Consider the following 17189-nt stretch of genomic DNA (forward strand, 5'->3'; position numbering starts at 1 on the left):
GTTTCCTCCCCCTTGTATGAATGGCTCAGTTTCCTCCCCCTTGTATGAATGGCTCAGTTTCCTCCCCCTTGTATGAATGGCTCAGCTTTCCCCCTTGTATGAATGGTTCAGCTTCCCCCCTTGTATGAATGGCTCAGCTCTCTCCCCTTGTATGAATGTGCTCAGTTTCCTCCCCCTTGTATGAATGGCTCAGTTTCCTCCCTCTTGTATGAATGGCCCAGCTTTTCCCCCCCTTGCATGAATGGCTCAGTCCCCCCCCTCTCATGAATGGCTCAGTTTCCTCCCCCTTGTATGAATGGCTCAGTTTCCTCCCCCTTGTATGAATGGTTCAGCTTTCCCCCTTGTATGAATGGCCCAGCTCCCCCCTTGTATGAATGGCTCAGTTTCCTCCCCTTTGTTTGAATGGCTCAGCTCTCCCCCTCCCTTGTATGAATGGCTCAGTTTCCTCCCCCTTGTGTGAATGGCTCAGCTTTCCTCCCTCTTGTATGAATGGCCCAGCTTCCCCCCTTGTAAGAATGGCTCACCTTTCCCCCCTTGTATGAATGGCTCAGCTCTCTCCCTTGTATGAATGGCTCGGCTCTCCCCCTTGTATGAATGGCTCAGCTTTCCTCCCCTTTTATGAATGGCTCAGCTCTCCCCCCTGTATGAATGACCCAGCGTCCCCCCTTGTATGAATGGCTCAATTTGCCCCCCCTTGTATGAATGGCTCAGCTCTCCCCCCTTGTATGAATGGCTCAGTTTCCTCCCCCTTGTATGAATGGCCCAGCTTTCCCCCCTTGCATGAATGGCTCAGTTTCCTCCCCCTTGTATGAATGGCCCAGCTTCCCCCCCTTACATGAATGGCTCAGTTTCCCCCCCTCTTATGAATGGCTCAGTTTCCTCCCCCTTGCATGAATGGCTCAGCTTCCTCCCCCTTGTATGAATGGCTCAGTTTCCTCCCCCTTGTATGAATGGCTCAGTTTCCTCCCCCTTGTATGAATGGCTCAGTTTCCCCCCCTTGTATGAATGGCTCAGCTTTCCCCGGGTCCTGCTCCCATCTTGCACGCATGGCTCGCTCCCCCATCCTCCCTCCGCCCTCCTTCATCCTCCCCCCATCCTCCCTGGCTGTCATACTCACCTTTCCACACTGCGCCGAACCCAGTTCTGTCCCGGCGCCGCAGCTTCTTCCTGCGTGAGCGGTCACGTGTTACCGCTCGTTAAGGTGATGAATATGCATCCATATTCATCACCTTAAAGAGCAGTACCACATGACCTCTCACACAGGACGAGCTGCAGGCGCTGAGACCAGGCATCACTGGAGTAGGTGAGAATGACGTCCTCAAGCGGGGGGGTTGTGAGGTGGGAGGCGGGCGGGCGCAAGCGGGGAGGAGGCCCCGGACTTAAATTAAAAAAAAAAACAGAACAGAACAAAAAACTTCCTCAGGTGCCGCCCCCTGCATCGTCCCGCCCTAGGCACCTGCCCTCAGGTGCCTACTGGCAAATACGACCCTGAGAACCAGTAATATAAAAAATGCTAATAACCTGTGGATATGAGGTTAATCTGCAAGTTAACAGCATTTTAAAACTGTGTGGCTGCTGCATTGAAAGCCTGGCTACTGGAAGGAAATGAACTTCATTTCATGGAGGTACGGCCGACGTGACATCAGTGATCGCTCCGTACATAGTGAGCGTCAGCTGTAACCACACCTCGGCACTGACCAACAGCCGGCTCAGCAGGGTATCAGTGCATTTCCGGCTGTCAGTCAGTGTCAGGGTGTGCTTACAGCCGCCACGCACTGTGTACAGTGCCTTGACTTAAGCCACGTTGGGAGGAATAAAGTTAATGTTCTCCCAGTAGCCGGGCTTTCAGTGTGGCGGCCGCACAGCTTTAGAAAGCTATTAACCTGCAGATTAACCCCATATCTGCAGAATAATAGACATTTTTGACATAGGCCATCATAGCAACTTGGGGCCTTTCCACAGAACACGTGGGTGTCAGACAACGAGGGACTTAGGAGTTGGGGTTCACAATCTGAATGCAGAGGTGGTCTCTCCTGCTCACCATCACTCTATTCACTGTGTTTGTAACTGACATAAATAGCTTAGCACAGTGCTCTACTATCCTCATCAGTCCCATAGACAATGAGTAAAGTTTATTCTATACATATTATAGTAATTTTTGTGTACCAGTGTTGTATCCCCATCAATTAGCAGCTTATCACATATTCCTATAGATAGGTGATAAGTTGCTTTATTGGTCTGAACCCTTAAAGCTTACATCAGGTTTAACCCCTTCATTACTGGAGGTATTTTTGGTTTTGCATTTTTGTTTTTTGCTCCCCTTCTTCCTAGAGCCATAACTTTTAATTTTTCCGTCAATATGGCCATATGATGGCTTGTTTTTTTACGGGACGAGTTGTACTTTTGAAAACGACCATTGGTTTTAGCATATCGTGTCCTGGAAGATGGGAACAAATTCCAAGTGCGGTGAAATTGCAAAAAAAAGTGCAATCCCACAGTTGTTTTTTGTTTTGCTTTTTAACCAGATTCACTAAATGCTAAAACTGACCTGCCAATATGATTCTCCAGGTCATTACAAGTTCATAGTTAAGTAAATAAGGCAGCACACTGCAGCGCTAAAATATGCAAACATGAAATACGAAAATCGAACTGCATTACTGCACTAGAAATATGAAAAATGAGAGCGTTTAGCGCATAAAAATGGCCAATTTTATGTGTACCTGGTAGCCACATTAGGGCATCTCTCTTATACCAGGTCCTAAACTTGCCTTTCCTCGCTGAGAATAAACGTCTCCATCTGAATGGGTACATGTGAAACCTCTTCTTAGACTAAAATTCTCTCTCTCTGTGGAGGGGTATTGGACCTGCTGTAATTAAAACACATGTGGCTAGGAGGCGGGAGTGCTCAATCAGAAGGCTAAAGAATACATTTCAAAAACCTGACCGTCACATCCAAACATAGACTAAGTGTGAACAGGTGCTGAACCTAAAGTTGCCAACTCGTATATAGTTAAGTAAAGAAGGCAGCACACTGCAGTGCTAAAACATGCAAACATGAAATACGAAAATTGAACTGCATTACTGCACAAGAAATGTGAAAAATGAGAGCGTTTAGCACATAAAAATGGCCAATTTTATGTGTACCTGGTAGCCACATTAGGGCATCTCTCTTATACCAGGTCCTAAACTTGCCTTTCCTCGCTGAGAATAAACGTCTCCATCTGAATGGGTACATGTGAAGAGGTTTCACATGTGAAGAGGTTTCACATGTACCCATTCAGATGGAGACGTTTATTCTCAGCGAGGAAAGGCAAGTTTAGGACCTAGTATAAGAGAGATGCCTTAATGTGGCTACCAGGTACACATAAAATTGGCCATTTTTATGCGCTAAACGCTCTCATTTTTCATATTTCTAGTGCAGTAATGCAGTTCAATTTTCGTATTTCATATTTGCATGTTTTAGCGCTGCAGTGTGCTGCCTTATTTACTTAACTATATACGAGTTGGCAACTTTAGGTTCAGCACCTGTTCACACTCAGTCTATGTTTGTATGTGACGGTCAGGTTTTTGAAATGTATTCCTTAGCCTTCTGATTGAGCACTCCCGTCTCCTAGCCACATGTGTTTTAATTACAGCAGGTCCAATACCCCTCCACATAGAGAGAGAATTTTAGTCTAAGAAGAGGTTTCACATGTACCCATTCAGATGGAGACATTTATTCTCAGCGAGGAAAGACAAGTTTAGGACCTGGTATAAGAGAGATGCCCTAATGTGGCTACCAGGTACACATAAAATTGGCCATTTTTATGCGCTAAACACTCTCATTTTTCATATTTCTAGTGCAGTAATGCAGTTCAATTTTCGTATTTCATGTTTGCATGTTTTAGCGCTGCAGTGTGCTGCCTTATTTACTTAACTATATACGAGTTGGCAACTTTAGGTTCAGCACCTGTTCACACTTAGTCTATGTTTGGATGTGACGGTCAGGTTTTTGAAATGTATTCTTTAACCTTCTGATTGAGCACTCCCGCCTCCTAGCCACATGTGTTTTAATTACAGCAGGTCCAATACCCCTCCACAGAGAGAGAGAATTTTATTCTAAGAAGCGATTTCACATGTACCCATTCAGATGGAGACGTTTATTCTCAGCGAGGAAAGACAAGTTTAGGACCTGGTATAAGAGAGATGCCCTAATGTGGCTACCAGGTACACATAAAATTGGCCATTTTTATGCGCTAAACGCTCTCATTTTTCATATTTCTAGTGCACTAATGCAGTTCAATTTTCGTATTTCATGTTTGCATGTTTTAGCGCTGCAGTGTGCTGCCTTATTTACTTAACTATATACGAGTTGGCAACTTTAGGTTCAGCACCTGTTCACACTTAGTCTATGTTTGGATGTGACGGTCAGGTTTTTGAAATGTATTACAAGTTCATAGACACCAAACATGTCTAGGTTCTTTTTTATCTAAGTGCCACTTTTTGATACCCGTAGCGTCTCCATTTTTCGTGATCTGGGGTTGGGTCAGGGCTTATTTTTTGCGCGCCGAGCTGATGTTTTTAATGATACCATTTTGGTGCGGATACGTTATTTCATTTTAATGCAATGTCGCGGCAACAAAAAATCATAATTCTGGTGTTTTAACTTGTTTTCTCGCTACGCCTTTTAGCGATCAGGTTAATCCTTTTTTTTATTGATAAATCGGGCGATTCTGAACGTGGCAATACCAAATATGTGTATATTTGATTTTTTTATTGTTTTCTTTTGAATTGGGTGAAAGAGGGTGATTTGAACTTTTATAATTTTTTATTTTTTTAATATTTTGAAAACTTTTTGTTCACTTTTGATATGCTTTGATAGTATCCATGTGAGAATAGAATTTGTGGAGAGCAAAAAAAGACATGTTGAATAGGAGATCAACAAGACCACAAAGTTAGCAAAAAATATATATCCAAAGTTTATTACACAAACACTGTAAACAGACCATACATTAAAACCAATTAAAATACACCAAAAATACCCGTAATGACGGTAGTACAAAACACAGCCCACAGACTAAAATGTATCTTGGCACAAGAGGTTGGGACAGCTAATAAAGCATTTCAGGTATATAACATCATATGGGCACAATCATAATACAAAAATCTTTATCCAAAAGCAGGTACATATGATTATGAATAAGTGCAATAAGATACCCTTAGAGTGTGCCTGTCCAAGTTAGTAACCACAGGACCTAATGGATAGGAAGGACATAAGTGTATGCCACTATAAAAGGAAATACCAACATGAGCACTATGTCCACTAACATGTGTGTAGTATAAACCAAGAAAAATCTTAGAGATACCATATCATCCTTATTATCATATCGGGCTGAGTATATAGATCAAAGCCAATGCAGATAACACACATAAAGAGACAGTCCTATAAACAAAGGTATCATACTTATGTCATGCCCATGAAAAGTGTCATGCTCCAAGACCCAGAATAAAGGAAAAAGAGCAGGAAGTCCAGTCCGTCCTGTCAGTCCGTCCTGTCAATACAGTGCCAAGGAAGTCCGTGGGGCTATGTTGCCCTACGCGTGTCGCCGCACAAAAAGCAGCTTCATCAGGGGCCAGTATGTCTGCTTACAGACCCTCGTGGTTTAAATACAACTTACATTATACATGGATCAGCCTCAGCTGGGAGTGGAGCTTCGGGTATGAGACCGGAAGCGATAGCCGCGTTGTTGCCTGTGTTATGCGCAGGCGCCGCAATGCCAAAAGTCAGCCGTGCGGCCGGAAGTTGTCACAGAAATACCATGGCAACCACCGAAATAGTGACCTCAGGCCGGAAGAAGGTGTCTGCACCATTACCCATAAAGAGCGCAGGCGCCAAAAGTACTACCTAAAGACAGTATTGGAGGCAGGCCAAACCACAGGAAGAAGTCATCCTGTAACCATGGCAACCCTCAACAAAAATCGTGTTGCTGTTTCAAAAGCGCTCAGACGCCGGGATATCCAATACATGTGCAAAAGTGCATCGGTGCTAGATGTTGAGGACCATAGTATTTATATTGGATATAGCGGCGATCACCATATTCTGAGCCCGGTCGTTACTATAATAGCCCAAACAGCCACAATGGGTTATAGATTAATCATTAATAGACAACTACTTACTAAGAAAAAAAAAAAATCTGTTTATAGACAGCCCTCTCCAAACATACATATTACAACAATAATAGTCGCCATTGTAGCAGTTAGTGAATTTACACAATTGCAGACACCGGATATATGATGCCAAATATATCCATTAGTGCAATTAGCAAAAACTTCAAAAAACTTCAAAAAGATGGCCATTAATATAGGCCACATGGTGCCAAAGAAAACAATATCAGACCTGCATAAAAGAATGCAAGATCCACAATATTGGGTATCATCAGACATCCGATGGTATAATAGACAAAAAGCAAGAAGCAGAAAGCAACATGGCGATAATAAACTGGCCACATTTGGTACATCGGTGCTAGATATAATAGATCAAGATCTTATAAAAAATTATTATTACTAGCGTCGATGATAGCAATCAGAGAAGGTAGTTACTGCAATGGTCCAAACGACCACAGCAAAGTATGGATACTTTAAGCACTTATGGGCAGCTGCCCACTGATGGTATCAAGCTAAAAGGCTGTATATATACGACCCTCTCAGAGTACAAACATTGCAGAAGTAATAAAAATCACCGTTGTATACCGTTGTACCATTACAGACACCAGATGTACGCTGCCAAAAGTAATAGTCAAATTTGCAGACACATCCCAGATGTGGCTTATCATATATATTGCATGATGCATAGCTAATGGTATTAGACCTACATAGAGAAGTGTATTAGGATGTCAAAATCCTGATACTGAATGTTAACAGTATCATAGCAATGATAGATTCGCCCTATTCAGGGCACCATATACACACATCAAGTGCCGAATTAGATAAGTATAATTTTTAGATGGTGTTTAGATGGTTAATATATATATTGTGCAATGCCAACATAGTCCCATACAAAAAAACAGAACCAAAATGGCTCTAAGAGGTAAAACTATGTGAAATAGTCAAGAAGTTCCCACCTAATAGTGCCAAGATACATTGGTTAGATACTACTCAAACCCAATGACAATAAATGCAAGAACTACAAAGGTCCAAAGAGAGTCCAAAGAAGGAGATCATAGCTGTTTATAGAATCCTGTAAATAACAGGTCCTCATTTAGGCCTTTGGGTGTACAGCTCTGAAGCTCATAAATCCATTTAGATTCACAGCGTAGAAGGGCATTCGTGATGTTTCTGCCCCTGATATTAGTGGATACACTCTCCAGGCCCATGACCTTGAAACCAGAAGGATGTCCCTGATGTGCCTCCAGGAAGTGAGCCGCCACAGAAGACAAAGTTTTATTTCTTTTCTGATCTCTTGATGCAGTGGCGATGTTAGAAAGGTGTTGTTGCATCCTTCTTCTGAGTTCTTGTGATGTCTGGCCCACATATATTTTAGGACATCCACAAAAAATGGCGTACACCAGATTTCGTGACCGGCAGTTAAAGTATTCCCTGGGGCGAATCTGGAATGGCAAAGAAGACACAGAATGACCATCACTGGCTATCAAAAATTGGCAGACGTTACAATTGCCACAAGGGTAAGAGCCGAAAATTCTTGTTCCACGATTCAGCCTGCCAGAGGGTCTTTGATAGTGACTGTGGCATAGATCAACTTTTAGATTCTTTGCCCTCCTAGCCACCAAAATGGGGGTCTCAGAGATAAAGGGGACAATTTTCTTGTCACTCTTTAAAATGTCCCAATTCCTTGACAGGATACCTTTAATATCAGACCACTGATTGTTAAATGTGGTAACCAAAGGTACAGTACGGAGGGGTTCACGTACCTTTTTCTCCAGAAGGCTCGATCTATCCTTGTCACGGGCATTTCGAAATGCCTTTGAAATTATCCCAGGTGGATAGCCTCTTTGTTTAAACCGATTTGTCAAATCTTTTGCTTGTCCAAGGAAATCGGTCTTTGCACTACAGTTCCTTCTGAGACGGAGAAACTGTCCATTAGGGATACCATTTTTCAGATGTTGCGGGTGAAAACTCCCATAGTGGAGTAAGCTGTTTTTGGCAGTTGCTTTCCGGAAAAGATTACAAGTAATCCTGGAATCTTGAATGGACAGTTTGATATCCAGAAAGTCCACCGAATCGGCTGAAATGACAGATGTTAATTTCACATTAAGGGAATTATGATTTAGATCTTCAATGAAGTTCTTGCAGTCCTCCAAAGAGCCCGTCCATAGGAAAAGAACATCATCTATATAACGTTGCCATAATTGGACCCCCTTAATAAAGGCATCCAATCCATAGACGAGTGTCTCCTCCCACCACCCCAAAAATAAGTTTGCATAGGATGGTGCACAACGGGCACCCATAGCGGTGCCCGATATCTGTCTGTAGTATTTTCTGTCAAAGACAAAATAATTCTTGTCTAGGATGAAAAATAACAATTCAAGAAGAAAGTTGTCTTGTGCCCTATCTTTTTTGTTTTTTTTTTCCAGAAAATACTTAACAGCTCGCATACCTAGATCATGTGATATGCTTGTATATAGGGCTTCGACGTCCAAACACCAGGTAGGTATTGCGTGGCAGCTCGCGATTCTCCAAAACTTGCATCAGATGGGTCGAGTCTTTCTGGAAAAAAACCCCAAAAAAGATAGGGCACAAGACAACTTTCTTCTTGAATTGTTATTTTTCATCCTAGACAAGAATCTAAAAATTATACTTATCTAATTCGGCACTTGATGTGTGTATATGGTGCCCTGAATAGGGCGAATCTATCATGGCTATGATACTGTTGACATTCAGTATCAGGATTTTGACATTCTAATACACTTCTCTATGTAGGTCTAATACCATTAGCTATGCATCATGTAATATATATGATAAGCCACATCTGGGATGTGTCTGCAAATTTGACTAACTATTACTTTTGGCAGCGTACATCTGGTGTCTGTAATGGTACAACGGTATACAACGGTGATTTTTATTACTTCTGCAATGTTTGTACTCTGAGAGGGTCGTATATATACAGCCTTTTACCTTGATACCATCAGTGGGCAGCTGCCCATAAGTGCTTAAAGTATCCATACTTTGCTGTGGTCGTTTGGACCATTGCAGTAACTACCTTCTCTGATTGCTATCATCGTCGCTAGTAATAATAATTTTTTATAAGATCTTGATCTATTATATCTAGCACCGATGTACCAAATGTGGCCAGTTTATTATCGCCATGTTGCTTTCTGCTTCTTGCTTTTTGTTTATTATACCATCGGATGTCTGATGATACCCAATATTGTGGGTCTTGCATTCTTTTATGCAGGTCTGATATTGTTTTCTTTGGCACCATGTGGCCTATATTAATGGCCATCTTTTTGAAGTTTTTTGAAGTTTTTGCTAATTGCACTAATGGATATATTTGGCATCATATTGATTCTGACCTTTCATTCACCCCCCACATTCGATCACTGGCTCGCTCTTCTTACCTGCATCTCAAAAACATTTCTAGAATTCGCCCTTTTCTTAATTTCGACTCTGCAAAAACTCTGACTGTTTCACTTATTCATTCTCGTCTGGACTATTGTAACTCTCTACTAATCGGTCTCCCTCTTGCAAAACTCTCCCCGCTCCAATCTGTCCTGAATGCTGCAGCCAGGATCATATTCCTCACCAACCGTTACACCGATGCCTCTACCCTGTGCCAGTCATTACACTGGCTACCCATCCACTCCAGAATCCAGTACAAAACTACTACCCTCATCCACAAAGCACTCCATGGCTCAGCACCACCCTACATCTCCTCTCTGGTCTCAGTCTACCACCCTACCCGTGCCCTCCGCTCCGCTAATGACCTCAGGTTAGCATCCTCAATAATCAGAACCTCCCACTCCCGTCTCCAAGACTTTACACGTGCTGCGCCGATTCTTTGGAATGCACTACCTAGGTTAATACGATTAATCCCCAATCCCCACAGTTTTAAGCGTGCCCTAAAAACTCATTTGTTCGGACTGGCCTACCGCCTCAATGCATTAACCTAACGATCCCTGTGTGGCCTATTTATAATAAAAAAAAAAAAAAAAAAAAAAGGTTCCTCGCATCATGTTCTCATACACTTTATGCAGTATTAGCCCTCTGTGTCTGTACTGCTACATACTTAGGCAGGTAACTGGTTCATGCAGCTTTACATGAACACCTGAGCCTTACACTATAGCTGGTCCGAATAACTAAAGCAATTGTTACCATCCACCTCTCGTGTCTCCCCTTTTCCCCATAGTTTGTAAGCTTGCGAGCAGGGCCCTCATTCCTCCTGGTATCTGTTTTGAACTGTATTTCTGTTATGCTGTAATGTCTATTGTCTGTACAAGTCCCCTCTATAATTTGTAAAGCGCTGCGGAATATGTTGGTGCTATATAAATAAAATTATTATTATTATTATTATTATCATATATCCAGTGTCTGCAATTGTATAAATTCACTAACTGCTACAATGGCGACTATTATTGTTGTAATATGTATGTTTGGAGAGGGCTGTCTATAAACATATATATATTTTTTTTTTTCTTAGTAAGTAGTTGTCTATTAATGATTAATCTATAACCCATTGTGGCTGTTTGGGCTATTATAGTAACGACCGGGCTCAGAATATGGTGATCGCCGCTATATCCAATATAAATACTACGGTCCTCAACATCTAGCACCGATGCACTTTTGCACATGTATTGGATATCCCGGCGTCTGAGCGCTTTTGAAACAGCAACACGATTTTTGTTGAGGGTTGCCATGGTTACAGGATGACTTCTTCCTGTGGTTTGGCCCGCCTCCAATACTGTCTTTAGGTAGTACTTTTGGCGCCTGCGCTCTTTATGGGTAATGGTGCAGACACCTTCTTCCGGCCTGAGGTCACTATTTCAGTGGTTGCCATGGTATTTCCGTGACAACTTCCGGCCGCACGGCTGACTTTTGGCATTGCGGCGCCTGCGCATAACACAGGCAACAACGCGGCTATCGCTTCCGGTCTCATACCCGAAGCTCCACTCCCAGCTGAGGCTGATCCATGTATAATGTAAGTTGTATTTAAACCACGAGGGTCTGTAAGCGGACATACTGGCCCCTGATGAAGCTGCTTTTTGTGCGGCGACACGCGTAGGGCAACATAGCCCCACGGACTTCCTTGGCACTGTATTGACAGGACGGACTGACAGGACGGACTGGACTTCCTGCTCTTTTTCCTTTATTCTGGGTCTTGGAGCATGACACTTTTCATGGGCATGACATAAGTATGATACCTTTGTTTATAGGACTGTCTCTTTATGTGTGTTATCTGCATTGGCTTTGATCTATATACTCAGCCCGATATGATAATAAGGATGATATGGTATCTCTAAGATTTTTCTTGGTTTATACTACACACATGTTAGTGGACATAGTGCTCATGTTGGTATTTCCTTTTATAGTGGCATACACTTATGTCCTTCCTATCCATTAGGTCCTGTGGTTACTAACTTGGACAGGCACACTCTAAGGGTATCTTATTGCACTTATTCATAATCATATGTACCTGCTTTTGGATAAAGATTTTTGTATTATGATTGTGCCCATATGATGTTATATACCTGAAATGCTTTATTAGCTGTCCCAACCTCTTGTGCCAAGATACATTTTAGTCTGTGGGCTGTGTTTTGTACTACCGTCATTACGGGTATTTTTGGTGTATTTTAATTGGTTTTAATGTATGGTCTGTTTACAGTGTTTGTGTAATAAACTTTGGATATATATTTTTTGCTAACTTTGTGGTCTTGTTGATCTCCTATTCAACATGTCTTTTTTTGCTCTCCACAAATTCATGATGTCTTTTTCATGTTGAGGTAGATTCAGGACCGTGTATTTAGTGTTATATAATAGGTGGTGCCCTCCACGTTCTTGTTTATACACATGTGAGAATAGAAGCTACCATAACCCGATCAGCTCTGCTACATGCAGGTGATGATCAGATCACCTGAAGGTTGCTGAATACCTCACCTGCTATGAACGCCGACCATCGGTTGGCGCTCACAGCAGTCCGACAGGGATAACCATAGAGATCTGCTGGAGACCTCTGGTTGTCATGCCAACCCATCAGTGACCCGCTGTCACATGACGGGAGTCACCGATGGACGGATTTCCGACATGATTGCCAGAAATGCATGTTATTTGTTGCTGTTAGCGTTTCTCAGTGGCATTTAACGGGTTAATAGCCTCGGGTGGATTGCATGGATCATGTGTTCTGGGCACATGTCAGCTGTTCAAAACTGGGAGGGAGGGAGTCCGACGTGGGAATACGCCCAATGTCGGAAAGGGGTTAAAGTTCCTATGCTGACATACACACTCCTCAACATGGAAATTGCAGCACCAAGAAGGTAAAGTCCTATGATTAAGAAGATCACAGGATTGATAACATGTTAGTGAGATGCAAATAATGATAATATGGAAACAACATTTTAAAATATCTTGATTTATTTAGTATTGAGAATGAGAGCCACATGCACAAACAGCTGCAGTTACACACCTTGGCTGCTATGAATGAGGTTATTAATGGTCAATTCATCTGTGAAATGGTCTGCCATGCTGAATGCACTTGGACACACAAATCTTCAATATCTTCTGCTGGCATCTATTTTGGTAATTGCTGACCAATGACATCCCAAGTGTACTCAAATGGGAGACAATTGCAGAAATGTTGCAGGCCGTGGTATCACATTTAGGACAGGCAGACTGCTTACAGTTCACATATCCAAGCAGTCTGGCATTGCCATGTTAAAAACAGATCCTGTGACTTTGGAGAAATGGCCATGCCACTGTTTCCATGATAAATTCATGCTGTAAGTGAAATTAGACATCACATACCGAGCCTTAAGGTACCGTCACATTAAGCGACGCTGCAGCGATATAGACAACGATGCCGATCGCTGCAGTGTCGCTGTTTCGTCGTTGTGTGGTCGCTGGAGAGCTGTCACACAGACAGCTCTCCAACGACCAACGATGCCGAAGTCCCCTGGTAACCAGGGTAAACATCGGGTTACTAAGCGCAGGGCCGCACTTAGTAACCCGATGTTTACCCTGGTTACCATTGTAAATGTAAAAAAAAAACACTACATACTTACATTCCGGTGTCTGTCACGTCCCCCGCCTTCAGCTTCCCTGCACTGTGTAAGCGCCGGCCGTAAAGCAGAGCGGTGACGTCACCGCTGTGCTCTGCTTTACGGCCGGCCGGTGCTGACACAGTGCAGGGAAGCTGACGGCGAGGGACACGACAGACACCGGAATGTAAGTATGTAGTGTATTTTTTTTTTTACATTTACAATGGTAACCAGGGTAAATATTGGGTTACTAATTGCGGCCCTGCGCTTAGTAACCCGATGTTTACCCTGGTGACAAGTGAAGACATCGCTGAATCGGTGTCACACACGCCGATTCAGCGATGTCAGCGGGTGATCCAGCGATGAAATAAAGTTCTGGCCTTCTAGGTCCGACCAGCGATGTCACAGCAGGATCCTGATCTCTGCTGCATGTCAAACACAACGATATCGCTATCCAGGACGCTGCAACGTCACGGATCGCTATCGTTATCATTCTAAAGTCGCTCAGTGTGAAGGTACCTTAAGGCATGAAACTATGTCTAGACAGACATCAGAAGACATTTGCATGACATAGGGCAATGAGCCAGACATCCAGCTACAAGTGTCCCATTGACCTCATGTCTCCACTCTCAAAGGTTATCATGCTGCAGGCAAGAAGGCAATGGAGACTGGATTGTAGGTTCATCATTTTCAGCATTGCACACCACTTTTGTCTTACGGTACCGTCACACTAAGCGACGCTGCAGCGATACCGACAACGATGTCGATCGCTGCAGCATCGCTGTTTGGTCGCTGGAGAGCTGTCACACAGACAGCTCTCCAGCGACCAACAATCCCAAGGTCCCCGGTAACCAGGGTAAACATCGGGTTACTAAGCACAGGGCTGCGCTTAGTAACCCGATGTTTACCCTGGTTACCAGCGTAAACGTTAAAAAAACAAACACTACATACTTACCTTCAGCTGTCTGTCCTCCGGCGCTCTGCTTTCCTCTGCACTGTCAGCGCCGGTCAGCCGGAAAGCAGAGCGGTGACGTCACCGCTCTGCTTTCCTGCTGGCCGGCGCTGACACAGGATGCAGGAGGAGTGCAGAGAAGCACAGCGCCGGGGACAGACAGCTGAAGGTAAGTATGGAGTGTTTGTTTTTTTAACGTTTACGCTGGTAACCAGGGTAAACATCGGGTTACTAAGCGTGGCCCTGCGCTTAGTAACCCGATGTTTACCCTGGTTACCAGTGAAGACATCGCTGAATCGGCGTCACACATGCCGATTCAGCAATGTCAGCGGGAGATCCAGCGACGAAAGAAAGTTTCAAACGATCTGCTACGACGTACGATTCTCAGCGGGGTCCCTGATCGCAGTAGCGTGTCAGATACAGCGAGATCATGACGATATCGCTGGAACGTCACGGATTGTGCCGTCCTAGCGATCAAAGTGCCACTGTGTGACGGTACCCTTAGATGTATCGTTAGGCGTAGATTTGTCTGTAGATCATGTAGGCAATGTCATGAAGATGTCTTCACAAGGGAATGTCACAACAGTCCTGCTCCCTGGATTATGGTGTATGGTGGCATAATGTAGCCAGATCCCTCTAGTCTTCCTTCCTGGTAAAATAACAGCATGGCATTACAGTGATTTTGTGGTGGAACCAGCGGTACTGCCATTTCTCAAAAGAGCCACTTTTCAATAAGACAACATCTGGCAGAATATTACTCATACAACCATTAATAATCGAATTGGTAGCAGCCAAGACTTCTTGTCAGTGCGTGAAATACTGCACGTGATGCTTATTCTCAATTTTGAATAAATTGAGATGGTTTGAAACTTTTTTTAAATTTTTTTATCATTTGCACATAAATAATCTAACAATTTATCCTGTGATTTCCATAATTTGATGACTTTTCCTACTTAGTATTTCAATTTTAATGATGAGGAGTGAAAGGTTAAAGGGGTATTCACATCCTCAAGATCCTATCCCAATCCTATTCCTTTTAGCAAACCCCACAATTAGAAATGTAGTAGTTCTTCAGATTTGCTATGCCACTTACCTAATGTGCAGGCCATGATTGTGGAACCTACTGAAACAGACTAAGGGACCTTTTTAACCCCTTCATGACCCAGCCTATTTTGACCTTAAAGACCTTGCCGTTTTTTGCAATTCTGACCAGTGTCCCTTTATGAGGTAATAACTCAGGAACGCTTCAACGGATCCTAGCGGTTCTGAGATTGTTTTTTCGTGACATATTGGGCTTCATGTTAGTGGTAAATTTAGGTCAATAAATTCTGCGTTTATTTGTGATAAAAACGGAAATTTGGCGAAAATTTTGAAAATTTCGCAATTTTCACATTTTGAATTTTTATTCTGTTAAACCAGAGAGATATGTGACACAAAATAGTTAATAAATAACATTTCCCACATGTTTACTTTACATCAGCACAATTTTGGAAACAAAATTTTTTTTTGTTAGGAAGTTATAAGGGTTAAAATTTGACCAGCGATTTGTCATTTTTACAACGAAATTTACAAAACCATTTTTTTTAGGGACCACCTCACATTTGAAGTCAGTTTGAGGGGTCTATATGGCTGAAAATACCCAAAAGTGACACCATTCTAAAAACTGCACCCCTCAAGGTACTCAAAACCACATTCAAGAAGTTTATTAACCCTTCAGGTGCTTCACAGCAGCAGAAGCAACATGGAAGGAAAAAATGAACATTTAACTTTTTAGTCACAAAAATTATCTTTTAGCAACAATTTTTTTATTTTCCCAATGGTAAAAGGAGAAACTGAACCACGAAAGTTGTTGTACAATTTGTCCTGAGTACGCTGATACCTCATATGTGGGGGTAAACCACTGTTTGGGCGCACGGCAGGGCTTGGAAGGGAAGGAGCGCCATTTGACTTTTTGAATCAAAATTTGGCTCCACTCTTTAGCGGACACCATGTCACGTTTGGAGAGCCCCCGTGTGCCTAAAAATTGGAGCTCCCCCACAAGTGACCCCATTTTGGAAACTAGACATCCCAAGGAACTTATCTAGATGCATAGTGAGCACTTTGAACCCCCAGGTGCTTCACAAATTGATCCGTAAAAATGAAAAAGTACTTTTTTTTCACAAAAAAATTCTTTTAGCCTCAATTTTTTCATTTTCACATGGGCAACAGGATAAAATGGATCCTAAAATGTGTTGGGCAATTTCTCCTGAGTACACCAATACCTCACATGTGGGGGAAAACCACTGTTTGGGCACATGGTAAGGCTCGGAAGGGAAGGAGCGCCATTTGACTTTTTGAATGAAAAATTATTTCCATCGTTAGCGGACACCATGTCGCGTTTGGATAGCTCCTGTGTGCCTAAACATTGGCGCTCCCCCACAAGTGACCCCATTTTGGAAACTAGACCCCCCAAGGAACTTATTTAGATGCCTAGTGAGCACTTTAAACCCTCAGGTGCTTCACAAATTGATCTGTAAAAATGAAAAAGTACTTTTTTTTTCACAAAAAAATTATTTTCGCCTCAATGTTTTCATTTTCACATGGGCAGTAGGATAAAATGGATCATAAAATTTGTTGGGCAATTTCTCCCGAGTACGTCGATACCTCATATGTGGGGGTAAACCACTGTTTGGGCACTCGGCAGGGCTCGGAAGGGAAGGCGCGCCATTTGACTTTTTGAATGGAAAATTAGCTCCAATTGATAGCGGACACCATGTCACGTTTGGAGAGCCCCTGTGTGCCTAAACATTGGAGCTCCCCCACAAGTGACCCCATTTTGGAAACTAGACCCCCCCAAGGAACTTATCTAGATGCATATTGAGCACTTTAAACCCCCAGGTGCTTCACAGAAGTTTATAACGCAGAGCCATGAAAATAAAAAATAATTTTTCTTTCCTCAAAAATGATTTTTTAGCCTGGAATTTCCTATTTTGCCAAGGATAATAGGAGAAATTGGACCCCAAATATTGTTGTCCAGTTTGTCCTGAGTATGCTGATACCCCATATGTGGGGGT

The 17189-nt window shown here is 42.9% G+C and overlaps 1 protein-coding gene across 1 annotated transcript in view; it reads left to right on the forward strand.

Moving 5' to 3' along the window:
* The window catches only part of ADGRD1 (adhesion G protein-coupled receptor D1), a 1443566-nt gene that overhangs the window by 36030 nt on the left and 1390347 nt on the right, over nucleotides 1-17189 (forward strand). The window lies entirely within an intron of this gene.

The sequence above is a fragment of the Ranitomeya imitator genome, chromosome 1 (assembly GCF_032444005.1).
Source record: "Ranitomeya imitator isolate aRanImi1 chromosome 1, aRanImi1.pri, whole genome shotgun sequence".
Classification (NCBI taxonomy): Eukaryota; Metazoa; Chordata; class Amphibia; order Anura; family Dendrobatidae; genus Ranitomeya; species Ranitomeya imitator.